The sequence below is a fragment of the Rhinopithecus roxellana genome, chromosome 17, assembly GCF_007565055.1.
Source record: "Rhinopithecus roxellana isolate Shanxi Qingling chromosome 17, ASM756505v1, whole genome shotgun sequence".
In the NCBI taxonomy this organism is placed as follows: Eukaryota; Metazoa; Chordata; class Mammalia; order Primates; family Cercopithecidae; genus Rhinopithecus; species Rhinopithecus roxellana.
The window spans coordinates 82016466-82040124 of NC_044565.1; positions in this window are offsets into that span (position 1 = coordinate 82016466).

Sequence of the window (23659 nt, forward strand, 5' to 3'; positions counted from 1 at the left end):
AAAAATTGCCAAAAGGAAAAGAAAAAGTATACATATACGATAACAGCGGGAAATGCAATACATCTCTTTTTGTAACCCGTAGAATGAACACAGAAATCTATGTAAGGGTATTATTTAAGGATATAAAGTATCCAATTAATATGAGTAAAATAGTGTCATTTGAGAGATCAGCAAGGTCTAGTCTATTTCAGTGAATCATTTGACAAAGTTTTTCCATGATAACCTTGTGACAGGATGAATAAATGTAGGCTGCACAAATATAAAGTTAGGATAATTTTGGTGAATGAAATACCCAATGAGTTTCTGTAAGTTTTCTAATGCTGCAAGTTATGTTCTTGGTCCATTTCTATTCAATTTAAATAATAGATAGCTATTACCCATGATGATGGACTCAGAGTCACAATTCTCTTAATGTTTTGGAGCATTGAACTAAATTTGTGAGATTAAAATTTAATTGATATAAATGCAAGGTACTCTGCATTGCTTGTTTTAAAGTAAACTAGCATTTTAAAAATGAGACACACCATGCATATATGCAATAAACTACATAAATCTTAATGAATTTTTACTTATGTGTACATCTATGTAACCAGGCCCTAGAATATTTCCAGCACCCTGGAAAGCTCCTTCATGTCCCTTTCTAGTCAATAACCTCCCCCACAGAGGTAACCAATATTCTGCCTTCTATTATCATAGATTCTTGGAGAAAACTCTCAAACCATGTTTTTCCTCTGTTCTCACACAATCACCACAATCACCAACTCAGAATACTTCTGTGACCAAAGGTGTGGGGTTTTTGCTCCACATACCAGGTGGCAGACACCAGCTGGGTGTCTTCCAATTCAATTCTGACGCTATCTACCTGTCAGATCCCATAGGTCAGAGGCTCAGTCCCCAAGACTGCCCCTCTTCTCCTCCCAGACACAGGTCACAAGTTTGAACATCTGGAACTTCTGAGGGACTGGCTCCAATTTGGGATTCCCATAAACCTCCCTTTGGGTTTGATTAACCTGATGGAGTGGCTCACAGAATTTAGTGAAATGCTTATTTACATTTACTGATTTGTTATAAAAAAATTACAAAAGACACAGATGAAAAGATGCATAGGGAAATGTATGATGGAAGGGGCATGGACCTTCCATACCCTCCCTGGGTGCACCACCTTCCAGGAACCTCCACGTGTTCAGCTATCTGGAAGCTCTCCAAACCCTGTCCTCTTGGGTTTTTATGGAGGCTTCATTACATAGGCACGATTGATGAAACCATTGACCATTGGTGGTCGACCCTTCCCTCTCCCCTTCCTGGAGGTTGAGGAGTGGGGCTGAGAGTCCCAACCCTCTAATCCTGCCTTGGTCTTTCAGGTGACCAGTCCCACCCTGAGCCTGTCAGACAAAAGACACACAACAGAGAGCACTTTGAAGATCCCACGGAATTTAGGAGTTGTATGCTGGCAAATGGGAACAAAGACCAGATCCGTATTTCACAATATATATCTTATCTGTTATATATCTATTAACATAAATACATTTTGAATGTAATACGCATGGAGCTATATATATATTATTTTTTTCTGTGTGTAACCTCTTTCTTTAAACAGAGTGTCTGATAGGTAAAAGAAGCTTGCTGAGATTTTGCTTGAAATTGCATTAACTTTTAGATCAAGTGAGTATTGACAAAAACAGTTAAGTCTTACAGTTCAGAAACATGGTATTTATACAGGTCTTCATTAATTTATCTCAGAAAGATTTTCTTTCATTAGATGTATTCTATGCATTTTATGTTTTTGATACTGTTATGAATATTTAAAATTTTAATTTTCTATTGTATGTTGCTAGTGTATATTCAATTCATGTGTATAATGACTTTATATCAAGTAATCTTTCCAAATACACTTATTAATTAGATTATAGGGTCTTTCAGTTTCCTATATTTAAAGTCATGTCATGTGAGGATATAAAAAATTTTGTTTATTTTTTTATCTTTGTAACATTCATTTCTGTAACTTGCCTTGTTTCACTGGATAGACCTTCTATATACTGATGAAAAGAAGTGCTAATCCTGGACATCTTTATCCTGTTTCCAAATTCACAGGACATATTGCTTTTTAAGAAATCTTTCAGATACAGTAATTCCTCGCTTAATTTTGTGGATAGGTTCTTGGAAACTATGACTTTAAGCAAAACAATGTAGAACAAAACAAATGTTACCATAGGTCAATTGATAAAAACAAGAATTAAGTTCCTATGGCCTATTTCTGGTCACAAAAACATCATCAAACTTCTAAATAAAGACCCCAAACACTTCTAATATTAAACATTGAGATAAATGTGAGTTATACATACATTCAAGAAAGATTAATAAAAACAAGTAAGATAGTAATTTACACACCTATTCCATTGCAGGGTCATGAGTGGCTGGAGTCTGTGCTGGTAGCTCAGGGCACAAGACTCTCAAGAGCCAGCCCTGGACAGGATTCCCTCCTATTGCAGGGCACAGTCTCACACACCCACACTCACTCACACTGAGCCTATGTAGACATGCTGATTCACCTAATGTGCACATATTTGGGATGTGAGGGGAAACTGGAGGACCCAGAGAAAACACACACTGCAACTCCACATAGACAGTGGCTCTGACTGGGAATAGATTTTCTTTTTTTCTCGTCATGAAACGACATTGAATGAAATAATATTATTTGAGGACTTGCTGTATATAATATAGACAACCTCACTTGAGAAGTGGTTATATGAACAGAACTGAATATGACTTGGAACAGTGATATAGCTGCTGCTTTTTTTTTTCTTTGAAATAATTCACTTTTATATTGCTAAGAACAAAATGCAGAACATGGAAAGTACAAATTTTGTTTAATTTTGTACTTTTTTTCGGGATTGCATGTGGAATATTTAGTGTTGAATGCTACATTTTAGGAAGAACACTGGTGAAGTAGAGTGAGTGGATAGAATGAGGGAATTAGGCTACTAAAGGTTTTGGAAACCATCTGTAATGAGGAATGACATGATTAGGCTCTGTGTCCCCACCCAAATCTCATCTCGAATTTTAATCCCCACATGTTGAGGGAGGGACCGGTAATCCCCACATGTAGAGGGAGGGAAGTGATTGGATTATAGGGGCTGTTTCACCCATGCTGTTTTCTCATAATAGGGAGTGAATTCTCATGAGATTTGATAATTTTATAAATGTAGTTTTTCCTGCACCCACACATACTCTCTTGCCTGTCGCTATGTAAATGTGCCTTGATTGTACATTTGGTATACCACGAAAGGTGCTCCACAATTGTATGTTTCCTGAGGTCTCCTCAGCCTTGCAGAATGGTGAGTCAGTTAAACCTCTTTTTGTTTATAAATTAGCCAGTCTCAGGTAGTATCTCTCTTTTTTTTAAAAATTGAGATGAAATTTTACTCTTTTCTCCCAGGCTAGAGTGCAATGGCATGCTCTCAGCTCACTGCAATCTGCACCTCCTGGGTTCAAGAGATTCTCCTGCCTCAGCCTCCTGATTATCTTAGATTACAGGTGCCACAACATCTGGCTAATTTTTGTATTTTTAGTAGAGATGGGGTTTCACCATGTTGGCCAGGCTGGTCTCGAACTCCTGACCTCAAGTGATCTTCCTGCCTTGGCCTCCCACAGTGCTGGGATTACGGGTGTGAGCCACCATGACTAGTCTGGGGTGGTATCTTTATAGCAGTGGGAGAACGGACTAATACAAGTAATTATTGAAAGAAGTAGGTCAAATATTTAGTTTGGTGAAAAAAGGAGTAAACTTGATGCCCCACAATGATAAACATAGGATGAGAAGGTGAAAGTCACAACAAGAGAAATTAGACTCAATATAAAGAACACTGGTATAATAATTAGAATTTTTTAACAGTGGAACAGCGTTGCCTCTTATTACCTGGAGGGAGTAAGTGTAGAATAACTGGTAATGTTTCCACAAAGCCTGGGAGTGGTTGATGGGATCCTTACTATTGGCAGAAAGTTGTACTAGTTGATTCTTTTATTAGGAAGGAAGATGTACAGATAATTTATGAAATCTATTCTAATATGAAAATTGTGATTTGTAGAAATGGTTTACAGGACATGTATTCTGGGTCTCTTTCACATTTGAAAGATGTGACTGAAATCTACATTCAAGAAGGTGTTCAAAAATTAGTACAGCTTTATTGAATAGTTGACATTTGATTTGTAGGGCTTAGAAATATTTTGAGGGAATGTGTTCGCCTGAGAAAATGATGACATGTTTGAAGACTGACTTAGAGAAAAAGATTAAATAATTTTGTTTAATTCATTTGCTCTATTCTGGTTGCCTCAAAAGTGGTATTATTTTCAAGAGCCTTCCATTATTTTATGATAGCATGATGGTTACAAGTAGAAATCTGTGCTCAGACTGACTGTTCAACTTAAAGCTCTGACACTTACTAGTCCTATGACTTTGGTCAACTTACTGCATAAAATCTGTAAACCACAGTTTCTCATCTGTAAAATGAAGACAACAATGGTAGTTATCTAAAAAGTTACTGAGAAATCGAATGGGGGAGAAGTCTTGCAATGTGCTTAGCCTGTTTCTGGCATGTAGACTTGTTTAAGAAACTGATATGGTTTGATTGTGTCCCCACCAAAATCTCATCTTGAATTGTATCTCCCATAATTCCTATGTGTTGTGGGAGGGACCTGGTGGGGGATTTTTGAATCTTGAGTCCAGTCTTTCCCGTTATTCTCGTGATAGTGAAAAAGTCTCACGATATCTGATGGTTTTATAAAGGGGAGTTTTCCTGCACAAGTTCTCTTCTCTTGTCTGCCACCATGTGAGACATGCTTTTTACCTTCCACCATGATTGTGAGGCTTCCACAGCCACATGGAACTGTGAGTCCATTAAATCTCTTTCTTTTGGAAATTGTCCAGTCTTGGGTGTATCTTTATCAGCAGTGTGAAAACCTGACTAATATAGTAAATTGGTACTGAAAGTGGGATGCTGCTTTATAGATACCCTAAAATGTGGAAGCAACTTTAGAACTGGGTATCAGGCAGAGGTTGGAATAGTTTGGAAGGCTCAGAAGAAGACAGGAAAATATGGGACAGTTTGGAACTTCCTAGAGACTTGTTAAATGGCTTTGAACAAAATGCTGATAATGATATGAACAATGAAATCCAGGCTGAGGTGGTCTCAGATGGAGATGAGGAACTTGTTGGGAACTGGAATAAAGGTGACTCTTGCTATGTTTTAGCAAAGAGACTGGGAACATTTATCCCATGCCCTAAAGATTTGTGGAATGCTGAACTTGAGGTAAATGATTTAGGGTATCTGGCAGAAGAAATTTCTAAGTAGCAAAGCATTCAAGAGGTGACTTGGGTGCTGTTAAAGGCATTCAGTTTTATAAGGAAAGCAGAGCATAAAAGTTTGGAAAATTTGCAGCCAGATGACGTGATAGAAAACAAAATCCCATTTTTGAGGAGAAATTCATGCAGCTGCAGAAATTTGCATAAGTAATGAGGAGCAGAATATTAATCCACCAAGACAATAGGGAAAATGTCTCCAAGACATGTCAGAGACCTCTGTGGCAGCCCCTCCCATCACAGGCCCAGAGGCCTGAGTGGAAAAAATGGTTTTGTGGGCTGGGCCCAGGGTCTTTCTGCTGTGTGCAGTCTAGGGACTTGGTGTCCTATGTCCCAGCTGCTCCAGCCATGACTAAAAGGGACCAGGGTATAGTTCAGGCAGTGCCTTCAGAGGGTGCAAGCCCCAAACCTTGGCAGCTTCCATGTGGTGTTGAGTCTGCAGGTGCACAGAAGTAAAGAATTGAGGTTTGGGAACATCTGCCACCTAGATTTTAGAGGATGTATGGAAATGCCTGGATGTCCAGGCAGAGGTTTGCTGTAGGGGCAGGTACTCAAGAAGGACTTCTGCTAGGGCAGTGCAAAAGGGAAGTGTGGGGTTAAAGTCCTCACACAGTGTCCCCACTGGGGCACTGCCTAGTGGAGCTGTGAGAAGACGGCAACCATCCTTCAGACCCCAGAATGGTAGATACACTGGGAAAGCAGCCAGGAAGGAAACTGCACCCTGCAAAGCCACAGGGGTGGAGCTGCCCAAGACCATGGAAACCTACCTCTTGCATCAGCATGATCTGGATGTGAGATGTGGAGTCAAAAGAGATCATTTTGGAACTTTAACATTTGACTGCCCTGCTGGATTTTGGACTTGCATGGGGCCTGTAGCCCCTTCATTTTGGCCAATTTCCCCCACTTGGAATGGTTGTATTTACCCAATGCCTGTACTCCCATTGTATCTAGGAAGTAACTAACTTGCTTTTGATTTTATAGGCTCATAGGTGGAAGGGACTTGCCTTGTCTTGGATGAGACTTTGGATTGTGGACTTTTGAGTTAATACTGAAATGAGTTAAGACTTTGGGAGACTGTTGGGAAGGCATGATTGGTTTTGAAATGTGAGGACATGAGATTTGGGAGTGGCCAGGAATGGATGCTATGGTTTGGCTGTGTCCCCACCGACATCTTATTGTGAACTGTAGCTCCTATAATTCCCATGTGTTGTGGGAGGGAGCTGGTGGGATGTAACTGAATCATGGGGGTGGGTCTTTCATATGCTAATCTCTTGATAGTGAATAAGTCTCATGAGATCTGATGATTTTTATAAAGGGGAGTTTCCATGCACAAGCTCTCTTCTCTTGTCGGCTGCCATGTGAGACGTGCCTTTCACCTTCCACAATGATTATGAGGCCCCTCCAGCTACATGGAACTGTGAGTCCATTAAACCTTTTTCCTTTGTAAATTGCCCAGTCTCAGGTGTGACTTCATCAGCAGCATGAAAATCGACTAATACAGAAACCTCCATTTCCCTTATGAACTAGCTAGTCTTACATAGAAAATATTTATTTAGGGAAATTACTGATTCAGTGACATAGAACTTACACAAACAGTTTGAGAACATAGTTCAGAGGAATAATAAAAGATTTCAGATCCATCTACTAGTTTTCTTATGATTCAAGTGTTAAGAAAATACTAGTCTGTACTCAGTACCTGACAACTACTAGCATTGTACATCTTTGTCTCTTATCTCTGTCCTCTCGCTCTGCTGGGCTATGAATACAAAGCTGGTAACTTCCAAGCACATCTCCAATTGTGTGAACAGGCAGGAACTGCCATCAGCATGAGAACTTCTGGTAGAACTCCTATGTCTAATTTTCACACTGTACTTGAAGGACAAAAATTTTAAATGTAAATGCTACATTTAAATCATTCAGAGGAAGTACTCACCTACTACATAATCACATATCACACACACACACACACACACACACGCTGACTTTAAACTGTTTTTCACTCTGACCAGAAGAGTAAAAGAAAAAGCAAAGGGAAATAGGTACCTTAAATTTATAGGTGATTGCTCTGTAATTCTTATATTTTCTTATATGGAGGTGAGCACCTCAGGGAGCTGTAAAGGATGTCAAGTATCAGTATGACCAGGATTTGGATTGCTTATGTAACTGCTTAACCCATAGCAGCTCACTTAGAGTGAAATTACCATGGCAAAGGGGAATTAGCTGAAGAAGTAGGATATTGTTTGGACAGAGCTCATCTTCAGCTAGCATCACTCAGGAACAGTGAGTTCCTCCCTCCCCACCTGCAGGTGACAGCTGCCTGTGGCTTCCTTACGTTTGGTGGATCGCTCAAGTTGGCACTTTTTTTTTTTTTGCCCTGAGGGAGTGAACATGATTGCTGCCGAACACTCCCTTCTTCCCCAATGTCTTTGCTAATTCGTAGCATTTTCTGTGGGTGATTGTTACACCAGTGAGGGCTATTTTTACTCATCAGAAGTTTGCTAGATTTTAGAAATTAAAAAGAAATGCCATGGAATAACTGTTAACACTTTGAAGCCAAATCCCTTCTCCACCTCTGCCAATGCCTCCTGGTAAGAAATGTTTTGCTTTTAAGTAAAATGCTAAGATGCTTCACAGTGGTTAGAAAATTCAGTTTCAAGGTAGAGAAACTTCAACACCTTCACAGTTAGTTCTGAATTCAGGTTTGCCCTGCCAACTGATGTCCTTAGAAAAAAACATCCTCCACAAGGGGCCACTTGTGCTGTTCTAGCATCCCCGTGGGGGCTAAAGAGTTAGGAATGTTTCAGATGAGATTCATCAGGGTATGGGGTAAACAGCAGTTATTCTATGTGTTGTTGTGTTTCTTAAAGTTAAAAAACCAAACAATAGGAAGCAGCCATCTGTGGTGATTGTTTCAAACTGTAAAAAGTGGATCCATTAAAGAGTTTTAATCCAAATAGATCCACACAAAGTGACGTTATCAAATGGGTTTGGGCTTTTAAATAAATTTGGCCAAAGTCTAGTCAGCCTTTTGAGTAAATAGGACTTTGAAATGTAGGCAGTCTCAAGCCCTTTTCACTTTCCTGATAATATTTCCCTTTAATTGTTCCATACAACCCTGTGGAGGGCAGTATTTACTCATTATTTATCCATAACACAGTATTTAGCACCTTATTATTTCCAGCTTAGCAGGACAGAGGACCTTGCATGAAGTTGGCCCTCAGGAGCAAGAGGGTAACTGGCAGGTATTTGCTATCCTATTTGCACCTATCTCAGGCCTACGTAATTGTGTAAGGAAACCACGTGAGTTTGCTTTTGCTTGTGTGTCATTAACATAAATATTATAATGAATGCGTATCGGAGAGAGTGTGTACAGCCTTTGAGAAAGGACAGAGGAAAAGCACACATGACTGCAGGCAGCTGCTCCATTAAAGGGGTCTGGGCTAATGCTCACCCAGTACGACAGGGCATTGAGATGACCTTGTTGATCTACAGGTGCACAGACATCAAGAAAATACATAACTACCATCCCCTGTGTGGAGAATAAATGGACTCCAGAAGAGTCAGAAGTGGATGTTATGTGACATGCAGGCTTCAGACAATCTAAACTTTTTGAAACAATCAAGAAGAGTTGGGGCCAAAGGGCAAGAATGTCTGCATATATCTTGAGGAGGAAGGACTCGGGTGAAGAAATGTGAGTTTTGATTTTCAGCAAGATAATTTCTCCTCACACTTCAACTTAGAACAAACCATCTTTTGTATGGCAGTGATGGAAAAATGTAAAATATGGCATTGCTTTTAGCTGCCATCTGAGTCCCCTTCCATTGTTGGGGTCCATGGAGATGGTAGGGTGCACGTACGTCAGGGCGTGACTGATCAACTAATGTTTTGGGAGGATTTTGTACATCATCTATGTGTATACTTTTATGTTCTGGGTAAGTGGAGTCTTTTAGTTTCTTGAAGTCTGGATTCTGCTTCTGCTATAGAAAGCACTAGAAAAGAATTATATTTACATGTGCTGAGGCTATGTAAGAAGCTGTTAAACATACAGGAACTATTTAGAGTTCTTGAGACATCATGCTTTGGGAAAATTCAGGGTAGAAATGTGAAAAATGAGGAAGTTAGAGATTCTCTAGTTAAATTCAACAATCGCTTAATACACTCATTGTGAATGCTTGCAATTAGCAAAAAAAAGTGAAAAACCCTGCAGTGATTTACTTCTTATGTCTGAATGCAAGCTTAAAGAGCCGTGATTGTGTGGATTATATTCTAAGCTTGGTTCGATGCTCAGACACACACTTCATTTAGTTGAAAGGTATAAATGTAGTATTCTGAGAGAAACAATCAGTATATTATTTCTATTTTTTTGTAAATGGTTTTCAGAGTTAGAAGTTTTAGCATGGTTTTTGAAGGCATGGAAAGATAAGTTATAGTGATGATGGCTTGCTTCTAAGCACGATTTGGGAACCTATTGTTAGATCGAGGCAACATTCATTCTTCCTTCCTTCTGTTCATTTTATTCTGTCTTTTATGGTCTATGATGTGTTTTCATAATAAATAAATAGCTTCACCTCCTCTCAATGTAAAGTAGGACTGGATACAAAACTTGGATTAATAAGTAAGTTTACAAATTAGCGAATGTATATCATGTCCTTTTGGTTTATTTTGTATGGTCAATGTTCTCTTCATTTTGTAATTGGACCTTTTATTGGGTAACTTTTACAGGTTTCTTAAACCTAACATATATATTGATTTCAATCACCGGAAATGTTTGATGTATCCCTTGAGGACAGAGGCAATTTTGTATTACAAAAGTTTATTTTCATGTTCACATTTTCTTTATATTAGCTAGGTGCTGAAAACTAAACACAATGACTTATCAAAAATTCATCTGAGTACTAAAAGTGATTAATATTTTTTCTATTTCCTCTAATCAAACATTTTACTAATGCAATCTTCATGCTATGTAGTCAGGGTGGCATGATTTTCATCTTAAATATATGATTTCTTAAATAAATGGAATGTCCTGTACATTTTGGAAATTAGTTTAAACAGCAGTATTAGAAAACTCACGATTTTTTCCTGATCTAAATTTTCAGTTGTGCTCCAATGTCTTATCAGAAGGGCATATGAGCAAGGTTTGGAGGTAAGGTGCCCCAAATACCTGAGTTTGAATTTGCTAGGAGAGAATTATGGGTTATTTTCTGAACAGCTAACAGAGGCCCCTTTGCATGTGGAAAGAATTGAATCCTGAAGGAAAGTTAGCTCAGTGTTCCCTCAGCACACCTGTCTTTTCCCAGCTCACCTGTTTTGCCTCAGCTCACTTGTGTCTTCCCTCAGCTTACCTGTGTCTTTCCTCAGCACAACAGTCTTTCCTCAGCATACCTGAGTCTTTTCTCAGCTCACTTGTGTCCTCCTTGAGCACACCTCTGTCTTCTCTCAGCTCAACTGTGTCTTCCCTCAGCTCACCTGTCTTTCCTCAGCACAACAGTCTTTCCTCAGCATACCTGAGTCTTTTCTCAGCTCACTTGTGTCTTCCCTCAGCACACCTGTGTCTTCTCTCAGCTCACCTGTCTTTCCTCAGCACAACAGTCTTTCCTCAGCATACCTGAGTCTTTTCTCAGCTCACTTGTGTCTTCCCTCAGCACACCTGTGTCTTCTCTCAGCTCAACTGTGTCTTCCCTAAGCACATTTGTATCTTTTCTCAGCTCACCTGTGTCTTTCCTTAGCACACCTGTGTCTTCCCTCGGCCTATCGGTCTTCCCTCTGTCTTCCCTCAGCACACCTGTCTTCCCTCATCTCAACTGTGTTGTTCCCTCAGGCACACGTGTCTTCCCTCAGCTCACCTGTGTCTCCCCTCAGCATACCTATGTCTTTCTTCAGAGGGCATAAGGGGCATAAACTGGATGATACTTCAGAAACTGGAGTCTCTGATCCAATGCTAAGAGAACCTGAATAGGTTTCCTTCAAGAGTTGATGCTTAGAAGACCTAGTTTTTAAGAGAGAACCCAGCAGGACCCTTCTGAGGTCCTGAAACCCTGATACCCCTCAGCAAGAGGCCAGGAGCCATGAAGGTTAGAAGGAACAGCTGACAAGGTGCTTCCCTGAGAGCTGCTGCTAGGTGGACCCGCCGGCCTGGGAACATTTTTGAGAAAGGGCTAGGTCCCAGTTATTGGCTTAAGAGTTGTGGGAAGGGTATGAATTGTTGGGCTTTATTGTACTAGTCACCAAAGAAGAATAACTACCCCTACAATATTTGGAGGACTTGAGATGTAAACATTTGGGTATGACATTGAGCAAGTTATAGAGTTCTTTAGAATTTTGGCTTTCTAAATGTAACATTATAAAAGAGGGTTTTTCACAAAAGATGCTTCTTTCTAATAAGGGCGACATATGCTTCTGTTTTCTTTTTCATTGAGTGAGAAAGCCCTGTAAGGCATCATCTTTGTGTTGTGCTTAAGAGGCCCACAGTGTGTGTGTGTGTGTGTTTGTGTATGTGTGTTAGGTCCTCTTGGAAGTTCCTGAAGCTTCTCTAACACTGTCCTTTCCCAGAATCTGTTCACAGAGCCTGGAGTGAGGGTTTTCATGCTGCTAATCAAGAAACTCTCGTAGACAGCCAGAATCAAACAGTTTTTCCACAGGCATAGCCAACAAAATAGCATACTGCTGGCAGGAGACAATCATTGCTCTAATATCTTTTAGGCTACCCAAAATGAAAACACTGAGTAAAACTGCCATCCCAAGCAAAAAATGCCAACTTTTAGACCTAAACTATTTTACAGAGCACCTGTTCAATCAGAGCCTGCATTAGGTAGGTAGCTCATGGCAATAAATGACTTAACTCTATTATTTTGGAATTTCCTATGCCTTTTTCTCTTTCTTATGTGAGTCATACTTGTTTGTCTGCTCCACAGATATACTCCTCTTTCCTCTCACTCCTTCAGCTATTCTTTACCTAGGCTGTTCCCTTTGTTAGCAGTCATCTGGGCCATTTTTTTCTTTCCTGCTCTCAACTTCTCCATCAAGACATTCCCTCCTGTATACTTTCACCTTGGTGTCTTGATACATGGTTTGCTCTCTTAGGAAGAATTTTAGATACACCAAAAAATTTTTTCAAGACCTATTTATTTATGCTAGCAGTGAAATATGGTATTAAACTTATACAACTTTGCTTTATTTTAATGCAGCTACTGATTGCATAAAAAGTTATAGACATGTAGAATTCTAGTGCTGGGAGGGTACTTAATTTTACAGATGTATTTATTTATATTCATTGATCCATTCAATGGATTTATTTCACAAATTTTTTTGCTGTGCATATGCCATGTGAGAAAAGTGAGCTTTGATTTCTGCTCCTTTGGAGCTTCTAGTCTATTGAGAAAGCAGATAATATTCAAACAACCACAAAATAAATGAAAAGATACAACTGTAATCATGTAATAATGTATGAATATGTCTTATAAGGAGACTTGACATAGTAGGGGAAGTGAGAGAAAGCTTCTCTGAGTGAGTGAGGATTGAAATGAGGTCTGATGGGAGAACAGACAGTGGCTGAAAGAGGCAGCATGGCAGGCAGGAAATACAATGTGCAAAGGCCATGTGGTGTAGGGGAGCATGACACATTCAAGAACTGTATGAAAGACTGTACAAAAGTCAGAGGACATTATTGGATTTCCAAATAGCTGGACTAATTCACTGACCTATTTTAGTTAGAGGGTTGATATGATCAGGTTCAAAAATAATGCTGATTAGATGGGCACATGCTTAGGGGAGCAAGAGCAGATGGAGGTGGGCCAGTGAGGAAATTCTCACAGTAGTCCCGATGAGAGTGACGTGGCTTGAATGGGGGTGGTGCTGGTGGTAGAGATGGATAGAGGTGAGCAGAAATGGAAGGTATAAATTTAACAAATGATGGTAGTAGATTGGATATAAAATGAGAAGGCAATGTCAGGCATAGGTTTTAGATTTCTGGCTAGCTCAGGTGGATGAATGAGAACAAAGGAAGAAAATCAAGTTCATGGCAGAAGATCATGAGTAAGATTCTTGTTAGACTGAAGTACTTTGGGGTGGCCAAGGTAAGGATGTCAGAAAGCCAATTGGGGTTACATATCTGGAACTCTAGAAAGGGTCTGGCATAGAGTTATTGGGTGGGTGGTGGTGGGGCAGACACAGTGGCTCATGCCTGTAATACCAGCACTTTGGGAGGCGGAGGCAGGCAGATCACCTGAGGTCAGAAGTTTGAGACCAGCCTGACCAATGTGGTGAAACCTCCGTCTCTACTAAATATACACAAAAATTAGCTGAGCGAGGTGGCAGGTGCCTGTAATCCCAGCTACTCGGGAAGCTGAGGCAGGAGAATAGCTTGAACCTGGGAGGCAGAGGTTGCAGTAAGTCAAGATCACACCATTGCACTCCAGCCTGGGTGACAAGAACGAAACTCCATCTAAAAAAATAAAAGAGGGTGGGAGGGACCAAAACTCCAAGAAATTCTTGCTCAAACCCACACAATGATTAGGTGGTGAAGCCAATGTTAAGTTTAGGTATTTTTGCCTCTAGATTGAGCATACCTTTAATGCTACAAAGAGATAAAAACAAAGATAATAAGATGAGCCTATGCAACAGTAGAATTACTGAGACCCTTCCTCTGCCTCAGTAATTCTACTGTTGATAAAGCACAGAGCTAAAATATTAGAATAACATAGCACATTTATATTTTCTTTTTCATTTTACTTGCATTACAAGATTTGAGTTATGTCCTATTGTGTTCTTTGTTTTAGAAGAGATAGAAGGAAGTACGATAGGAAGAAAACTGATGGAAGATCAGTTATCATTAAGATTGTATTGGGGCTGTTAGAGAAAGCCATATTTGTATATATTATGATGAAAAAAGGGCAAATGTGCCCCTTCTTCAGTTTTATGTGTTTGCGCTAAATGAGAGCAGGGCGTATAGAAGCAGTGAGCTGTTAAATACAGTAGCTTCAAAGTATTATAATTTTCTAGTGCATGTGCTCAGAACAGCAACTGTAAATGTTAATGATACTATTAATTCCCAAACTCTATTTTCAAATTTAAAATCCCCTATTCTTCTGCAAGGATGAAACCTGTGTTTCTATTGTGTGGCATAAAAATGTCCCAACTCTGATTTGTTTTGCAGGAGTAAGATGATTTAAATGATCTTCAATGTCCTTTCTTTCGTCTCAAGAATGCTCAAGGGTATTTTAATTCTAAAATTTCCATTTCAATTAAGTCTGAAGTTGTATATAGAAGATTGCTGACAAATTCTCTTTTCTGCCATCCTCTACCTTATTCCTCCATTGCATACCCCTTGCTCCAAAAGTCTATAGGAATAGCCAGGCAAAGTGATTTGTTATATTCTCGTAGAGAATTTTCTTCTGTATTCCCATTGTTTGCTGAACTTTTCTTTGTCTACCAATTGTTGAAGTTAGTTTTAAATGAAAAAACCCTGATATCATTTCAATGTAATGGAATACACCAATACAGTATGTTTTGGGGGCCATAAGAAATGTCTTTAATCAGTACCCCAAAATATCTTCCTTTTGGACTCTAGCACAGTGTTCCAAAGTCTCATGTTAATTGCTAAGTCAAAGCATTGAAGTATGTGGCTAAGATGTGATCATCTTTCAGGTAGAACTCAGAGGGAGGAGAAGATGACTTAGGTGTTATAGGACATTACACATGCTTATTGCAGTAATAGAAGATGATGTATGAATGCTGTATTCTGGCTGGTGTTCTGTGTGCTGTTATTGTCAGGTCTAGGTGCTTTGTTTCATGGTGAAATAATCTGACATAGGACTAGAACTGGGAGATATTTCAGACTGTCATGTATATTTGTGTATTAATACATTGCACAGTGTATGAACTGCACAAGGATACTCAGCAGCCTAAAATGTGGCCTTCTCTTCCATGTTAATGCTATTAGATGAGAGAGCATAGTAAAGGTGAGTGGTTACCTTACTCTCTTATCTCATAGCATTAGCATGAAAGGGATGACCTCCTCTTAGGGAGGACAGTAGGATGAACAGGTCATCCAATTCCTGTTCTATTTTCATTTTCTACATCAAGAAGAGTGCTTTTCAAATTGGGAAAGTCAGAACAAACATTATAAATCTTCGATAAGATGAGAGATAGTATCTAGTTTTGAAAATTGAGTTCAAGTTTACCGACCCAGGTAAAAAAGTATTTCTCAACATAATTTGAGAATATGTCAGTGCTTTTGGTGCAATCATTGAGAATAGGGAAAGTGTCAGCAAAATGAGGGTGCACAAGTCTTTTCCTAGTGGAAAATGGTAGATTTGGGTAACAGTGTGAATGGGCGGCATGTGGGGAACAAGCTGGAGACTAGTTCATCTGCCAAAGTTAGGAGACTTTGCTCCAAAGGTGGATGCTTTAGTGTGTGTTCACTCCTGGCTTCATTCTTTCCCTTTACCTCCTTTTCTGTTGTAGAAGTGTTCCCTCAGGCTCTCTGGTCCTTTCAGTCTCCCACTACTCTTGCTAGGAGCACTCCTCTTTCCCCCCAAGCATGCTTGCTTATTTTTAAAGGAGTTTTCTGCATTTTATCCTGATGGCAAATGTACATTACTGCTGTGGGCTACCCCTCATCCTTGGGGAAAGCAGAGAGGCCTGTGGGGATAAATCCTGCAAGGTGGATGCCACTCTTTGTATTTGTTGAACTTGAGTCTAGAGTTCCCCAGGTCCTCTCAGGATGAACTGCAGATCCCTCTGCCACACCTTTCCTGAATCCTGTTTTCTGCCCTTCTGATTCCAAGTGCTTTCGATTTCAAGAATTCCTCTGATTTCTGATTTGCTGATGGTCAACTTTCTTGCTTTTAGGGCTGGTTTGGGATATCCTTTTAAATTATGTTTTCTGTCATTCCAAAAACTTGGATGTGGAGGAAGAGTATTGAAAGATAACATTCAAAAAGATAAAGTCATATCTTGTTTACAAATATAAAATGAATATGTAACACAGATTTTCGTTTCACTCATTGATTAATGAGGAAACCAAACCAGTTAAAATGGTTCAAAAGAGAACCCAAAGAATAGACACATACAAAGACAATTAGAAATGCTGAAATGAATTTGCTAATAGAGACACAATTGGGCAATATTCATGAGACTAAAAGAATGTCATGCTTGGGAATACCTTTTTTCGTTGGACATATCAGTTGTATCTCCTTCCACTGGACACATTTCACTTGCACTTCTTTAGACAACAGTCATTTTTTCTGCTCTCAGTTTTTATAACTTACAAAGTTATAAAATAACTCAATGATAGTGAAAGACGGAGATAACCAAAAAATTTCAATAGACAGGACACTTAGTAATCTTTGTTTCAAAGTTTTTCACATTTTTTTCTGACACTTTATCCATGAAGTTAGCACTCCTTCTCTTTTCCATTTTCATCAAGGTTTTGTTCCCCCATCCTCCTGTGATATCAAATGTCCATTTTTAAGATTAACAATGATTCTTTTCAGATTGGCTTCTTTCACTTAGTAATATGCATTTAAGATTCCTCCATGTCTTTTCATGGCCTAATAGCTCATTTATTTTTGTTGCTGAAGAATAGTTCATTTTCTGGATGTACCACAGTTTATTTATCCATTTACCTACTGAAGAACATCTTGGTTGCTTCCAAGTTTTGGCCATTACAAATAAAGCTGCTATAAACATCCGTGTGCAGATTTTCGAGTGGAAATAAGTTTTCAGATCTTTTGTGTAAAAAGCATGATGGCTGGATCGTATGGTAACAGTATGTTTGGTTTTTAAGGTAACTGCCGAGCTGTTTTTCTAAGTGGCTATACAATTTGGCATTCCCACCAGCAATGAATAAGCATTCCTATTGCTCCACGTTCTTGCCAGCATTTAGTGTTGTCAGTGTTTCAGATTTTGGCCCTTATAATGGGTACGTAGTGGTATCTCACTGTTGTTTTAATTTGAACTTTCCTGATGACATGATATGGACCATCTTCTCATATGATTATTTTCCATCTGTATATTGGTATATTGTCTTTGGTGAGGTGTCTATTAAGGTCTTTGGCTGGCTGGCTTGTGGTTTCTTTGACTATAAAATTCTCATGCAAATTTAGTAAATTTTGAAGCAGCTCTGTGTGCAAGTAGCCATAGCTAAGGTCTAGACATAACTTTGAGGTTGAAGACTAGTTTTTTACTTACTGGTCTCTGTACTTTGCCCTTCTCCTCCTTTCTCCTCATCTTCAATTTAATGCTGCCTCTCTGGACACTGTTTGGAACAATGGGCTTGGGTGGGAAGGCAAGACTCTTAGTCTGGTCTCTACCAGTAGGATTTTGTGACCTTTATTTGACCTTCACATGGCATAGCATCAGTCATCTCTTGTTAAGGCAGTGGCTTTGAAGACTGCTTATCATTGTTTCAGTTTGGGAGATAAAAGTAGTTGACTTTTCAGTCCTGCAAGGTTCCAAAATATAGAGAGAAAGAACATCCATTACAGAGCTTCTAACTTTCCAACTCAGCTTGGAGACTGTTGATCTGCAAGCTGAGTTTACCACCTTAATAGTCAAGAAACACCGAAATACAACACTGTCCTTTTCACTCTCCCCCAGTAGTCCTGCACTAAGTCAATGCCATTTATTTTAGGTTTGGTAGCATGTGGCTCACCACTTCCAGGTATCAAATTATGTATTAGTTAAGATTAGGTTCAGCTGAGAATAACAGAAAACCCCCAAATACCAGTGACTTAAGATAGAAAGTTCTTTATCTCTAGAAGTCTGGGAGTTGGCAGTTCAGGCTTGCTATTGTGGCTCTGTCCACAACGTTGTCAGGGGCCAACCCTCTTTCCTGCTCATGAATGCACTGTCTCTACGGCATAGACTTTGTCCTCATGAACTCCAGTCCTCACATTCATATCCCAAAGAGTTGGATAGAAGAAGGTAAAAGGAAGAAAAGGGGCAAAGGGTACATGCCAGCTAAGATTCCTGCATGCTACACAACATTCCCATTTGCATCTTACTAGCCAGCACTGAATCATATAGCTGTGCTAGCTCTAAGGAAGGCTGAGAAAAAGAGGAGAATGAATGAGTATTGAGAGGCACTTCTACCATGATGACCTATTTAATCAACAACAATTAGCTTATATTCTTTCTATGGCAGCTCCTTTCTTATTGCAATATTAAGGTGACTTTTGAAATGTGAGTTAATCACATTGTAAGCTACAATGGAAGTTAAGACAACTAGGAATTCAGATTCCAAAGGTCAGGGCTTTTGATGTTAACATTAAAAAGTTCACTATTGGTTTTTCTCATATCTTAGCAACTTTCCTTGGCAGGAGTCCTACTTGAAACAACCTACCACAAAATGATTTGCCCTAATCATGTTAGTTAATGTGAGAACTAGGGCTGGGACTTGGTTCTTTTGGCGTCTAAACTAACTACTTCCTTTCTACTGTATTATGATGTGAATATCATATTTATGTATAGAGACATAGACTTGAAGGACTGCATTTTCAAGCTGGTAGATAAATCATGAAACATTTTCTATAAGAAATTAATGGATATGCCACAGCAAAAGGAATAATATGTTCAAATTTGAAAAAAATTGGTTGCACAAAGAAAACTAGGTTTCCTCACTGCAGGACTTCTCAAGGTCTTTAATATGCTAATGTGCATTGTGAATCTTTAAGCCAGAGATTTATTTTGCCAACTTATTTTACCACTGAATGCTTCATTTCACCCCATGCCCTAGTAACATCTCTCAGAAGAGTTGTCGTGAAATAAAATTTGGGAAATTCTCAAATATTTGAGGAACAACTACCTCATAATGTGAAACCACTTTTGTAAAAACTATAACAGAAAATTACAACGGTGAAAGAGATCTGACCTAACTGACTCCATCTTGTTTCTAACCTCCAAGCTGTTTCTGTTCATTCCTGGCATAGGCCAAACTAACTTTGGGAGGAACTTAGTTTATAGTTTAACTTTGAAACAAAGATGATAGCCCTTTCCTGAAATAAACCCCCTTCTTGGCCAGGTGCAGTAGCTCACACCTGTAATCCTAGCACTTTGGGAGCCTGAAGCAGGGGGATTGCCTGAGTTCAGGAGTTTGAGACCAGCCTGGGCAACACGGTGAAACCCCATCTCTACTAAAATACAAAAAATTAGCCAGGCGTGGTGGTGAGCGCTTATAATCCCGGCTACTTGGGAGGCTGAGGCAGGAGAATTGCTTGACCCTGGGAGGCAGAGGTTGCAGTGAGCCGGGATGCACCACTGCCCTCTAGCCTGGGTGACAGAGTGAGACTCTGTCTCCAAAAAACAAAAACAAAAACAAAACAAAACAAAAAGCCTTCTTGCTTATGGTTTAGGACTCATGCAGCTGGAGGCTGCAAGATCCTGAACCTCCCCAAATTGCTCCTGGGGATAGCATCACTGTTGTAAAACCTAAGATCAATGCTTGAGATATTTTGCACACCCTGCATTCTGATGCACCAGTGGACACCGCAAAGCCCAGTAATCTGGTTCAACCAGTTCTGTGATGCCACCCAAGAATGAAAGATAGCAAGAGAAACCCACTACAACCACCTATGATTTCATCTCTGACCTGACCAATCAGCACTCCCCACTTTGTGACCCCCTACCCACCAAATTACCCTTAAAGACCCTGACCCATGGATATTCAGGGAGATTGATTTGAGTAATAATGAAACTCTGGTCTCCCATATAGCCAGCTCTGTATGAGTTAAACTCTTTATCGCAATTCCCCTGTCTTGATAAATTGACTCTGTCCAGGCAGCGGGCAAGCAGAACCTGTTGGCAGTTACAAATGCTGGATGTTTTGGAGCCTGGAAAGAATAAAATAGCACTTTATTCCAATAACATACACTCTGGAGAAAGAAACCATGAATATGTACATGAAAAACAATTAAGTTATATAAAAGTATGTAAGGTTTAACAATTATCTAATTAATACCTACTATTTGACACTCATTGTTCTAGATTGTAGGGATGAAACTGAACGACACAAATGAGATCCTGCTCCCTGTATAGTTTATTTTAAATGAATAATATAGCGATCCAAGACAATCCTCACTTTTAGCCAATAGTTGTCAAATGAGTGGTATCCTTTTAAATCTTTGTATACATCTTAGAGGCTACACAATTTTTATATGATTCATGAGTTACTTTATATGCTTACCAAGCAATGTCTGCAGACTGAATAAATAAATGACATTATAACTTTTATGTTGGAATCAGCTTACTGTTTTGATATTCGGGAGATATTACTTAGATATTAAAAGACATTATTATAGATAGAAGCAACTGTAGATTCATTAAAGGGGAGATCTTGTTTAATAATGGTACTTTGTTTGAGGGTTAGAACTAGCAGTTATTTTTGCCACAAGGTTGTGTGGGAAAACAAATGAAACTGCCCCCTTCCTCTTAGCCCCCATCCATGAAAAGGGTCCTGGAATACCAGGCTAAGGCTAGTGAAGCAAGGCATAGTTGAGTCTCTGAATCTTCAATTGACTATGCAGGAGAGTTATTTGAAGTAAAAGGACATTGTAAGTGTGAAACCTGATTCAAGAGTGTGTCAATGTGAAAAATTCACATCTGCTGCCAAGTCCAAGGGGTAAGAGAGGGACAAGAAGATGGAGACAAAGTCTCAATGGACATCCTTGTAAATGCAGGGGACAAGAATCAACTTGGGTGTGTGATAGGAGGATACATGATTTTTTCTAAAAGTGTGATTGATATGCTCAAAGCTCCTGTATATTGAATTCTTGCTTTGGTTTTACCTGCGTAAAGGCACACTTTTGATAAGACAGATAGGGCCTTTATAGCAATTCCCTACACACACACACACACATACACACACACATACACACACACCACACACTCTGTGGAGAGGTAGCATGGCTAAGAAGACCCAGGAGACCTAGACCGAGTGTCTGTTAAACACTACCTGGCAGTGACATGCTTATTTGATAAATCACTTCGCTGTTCTAGATCTCTGTATTCTTGTCAATAAAATGATCCCTTCCAGAACCTACATCCTCTCAGGCTTAGGCTTCAAACTGGACCTTGAAGGAGAAATACAATTTAGATGATTAGGGAGGAGAGCATTCCATTTAGACAGAAACAGCAAAGCTTAAAGGCAGGTAAATGTTGGGCACTTTTAGTGGGCTCTATTAGTTGAAATGAAAACCTTGCTTAGGAGGCAAAGCAGCAAATGCAAAAGGCAGTGTCTGCAAGTGTTAGAGGTTACATCACTGAAGTCATACTTTATCCTGTGTCTAATTAAAGAAGCTCTAGTGGGTTTTGACCAGAGCCATAGCAAGGCGAAAGTGGAGTTTCGGGAAGATATGTTGAGTGGTTATCTGTACCTGTTAAGTTGTCTAGCCCAGAGATAAAGTCCCATTGGTCAGGTCAGGACAAACAAGAGGAGAAGCGTCACTATGGGAAAGCACTTTAGGGAGGGCTTATATGGCAAAACCATAACTCAGAAGACAGATTTCAGCATTCTAGGTGAAACCTTGACTTCAAGGTCTCTTCTTGATTGTACTGCTAACCTCCTTTTTTTGGATGCAACTGATGATTTTATTTTTATTTTTTGTTTAGTACTGCCTTCTGCTTTCTTGAAGGGGACATGCATTCCCCGGAGAGCAAGAATGTGGCCTTATGTGGTCTGCAGGCATAGTACACCCTCAGCTATAAATGTCTATGTGGAAATCAATTTTTTCAGATGGGAAAAGAATGAATTTCATGCTTTCTTGGTGCAGCAGGCCACATAGATCTCTTTTCCTCTCTGTTGCAGGTCTAATAGAGGCTTTATCATGATTGGCCCCACATCTCACTTCTTTATAAGCAGTTGCAAAATAATCTGAGAAAGAAAGAAAATGGCCTTGAGTCAGACTTTCTTCACCTAAAAAACAAAGCAATGGGTGCTATGCCTTGGACATCTATCATGATGCAGGCTTCTGATTAAGACTCACAGATGGGCTGACTGGAAGAAATTCAAGGGTGATGCAAAATGTTGGCATTTTAATGAGGAAGTTGGCAGTGGTGATGTGACAAGCATTCTGATACTGTTATTATACAGGTTTGCTTGGCACTTAATACCAATATCAACTGGGGTGATACCTGCAGACCAGGCATTACTGTAACTAGCAGTGGGATCAGAACATAGTTGGCTGGTTACTCTCCAACTTCCGTCTCATACCTACTCCATTTAGACCTTGTCATTGACTGAAGAAATGCTTGACAATAGCTCTGCTTGATAGAGTTTGGTTCTGTGTCATGTTAGCTTTGCTTTGGGAGGCTGATATACAAATGATATCCCTCAATTCTCTTAGTTCTCAGAAGACAGTGAATCATGAGTGCTCTGCCATCAAGCAATAATGTCTAGTGAGAATGTGACATGTGTCTAGATATAGGATAGATGCTAACAAGGATTCACAAGTATTGGGGAGCACTTGTTCTCAACAAAGGATTGCAGTGTCAGGACTAAGGCACAGATTGATAGCAGAGTATATTGTTCAGTATATAGCCAAGTGGCAATGTATGATAGCAGCTCAGAGAAGGAAAATTGTTAGTAGGATGAGAGATCTGAGGTTTGTGAAAGAGGTAAAATGTAAAGATAGATAGAATTCAACCATATCATCAGTTTTCTTTTATACAATTTGAATCAGTGAATCTCCATTTCTTGTGACTACACGTTCCCTGTGGCTAGAGAGGGCCGTGAAGATCCTCTTAGGTTAGGACTGATGACATCCAGCTCAATTTTGAGGCCAAGATTCTGCTATAACATTCAGGATATTTTAAACCAGAAAGGTCAGGACATAGATCAATTGATAGTCCCCCATGACTGTCAACTGACACCTGCATTCCAGCGAATGGCATGAGGGTACTTGAATAATAATAATAATAATAATAATAATAATGCCCTGGATACTCCTAAATTACTTTTTTGAGAAGATTGAAGAGTGTGTATTGATATTGCACAAAAAGTATCACAATTTCAGGGCAAATGTAGAATCCACTTAGTAACAGAAGCAATGCTCCCATTGTACCTCCAATGCCACAGTGCTCAAGTGTGTCTCAGAACTACAGTGAAGCTACCACGCAGACAGCAGGCTCTGGGTGTGGAGGGAGGGACAGAGAGCGAGCGAGAGCACTGCAGCATTTTGCAGTCTCCCAGGGTCAGTATAGGAGCCTACAAATGATGCTTGGTGGTAACAGGGACTCTGAAATAAGATCATTTAGGGAAAGAGCAATGATGGAGAGCCACACAGAGGTTGAATGAAGACTACCACATCT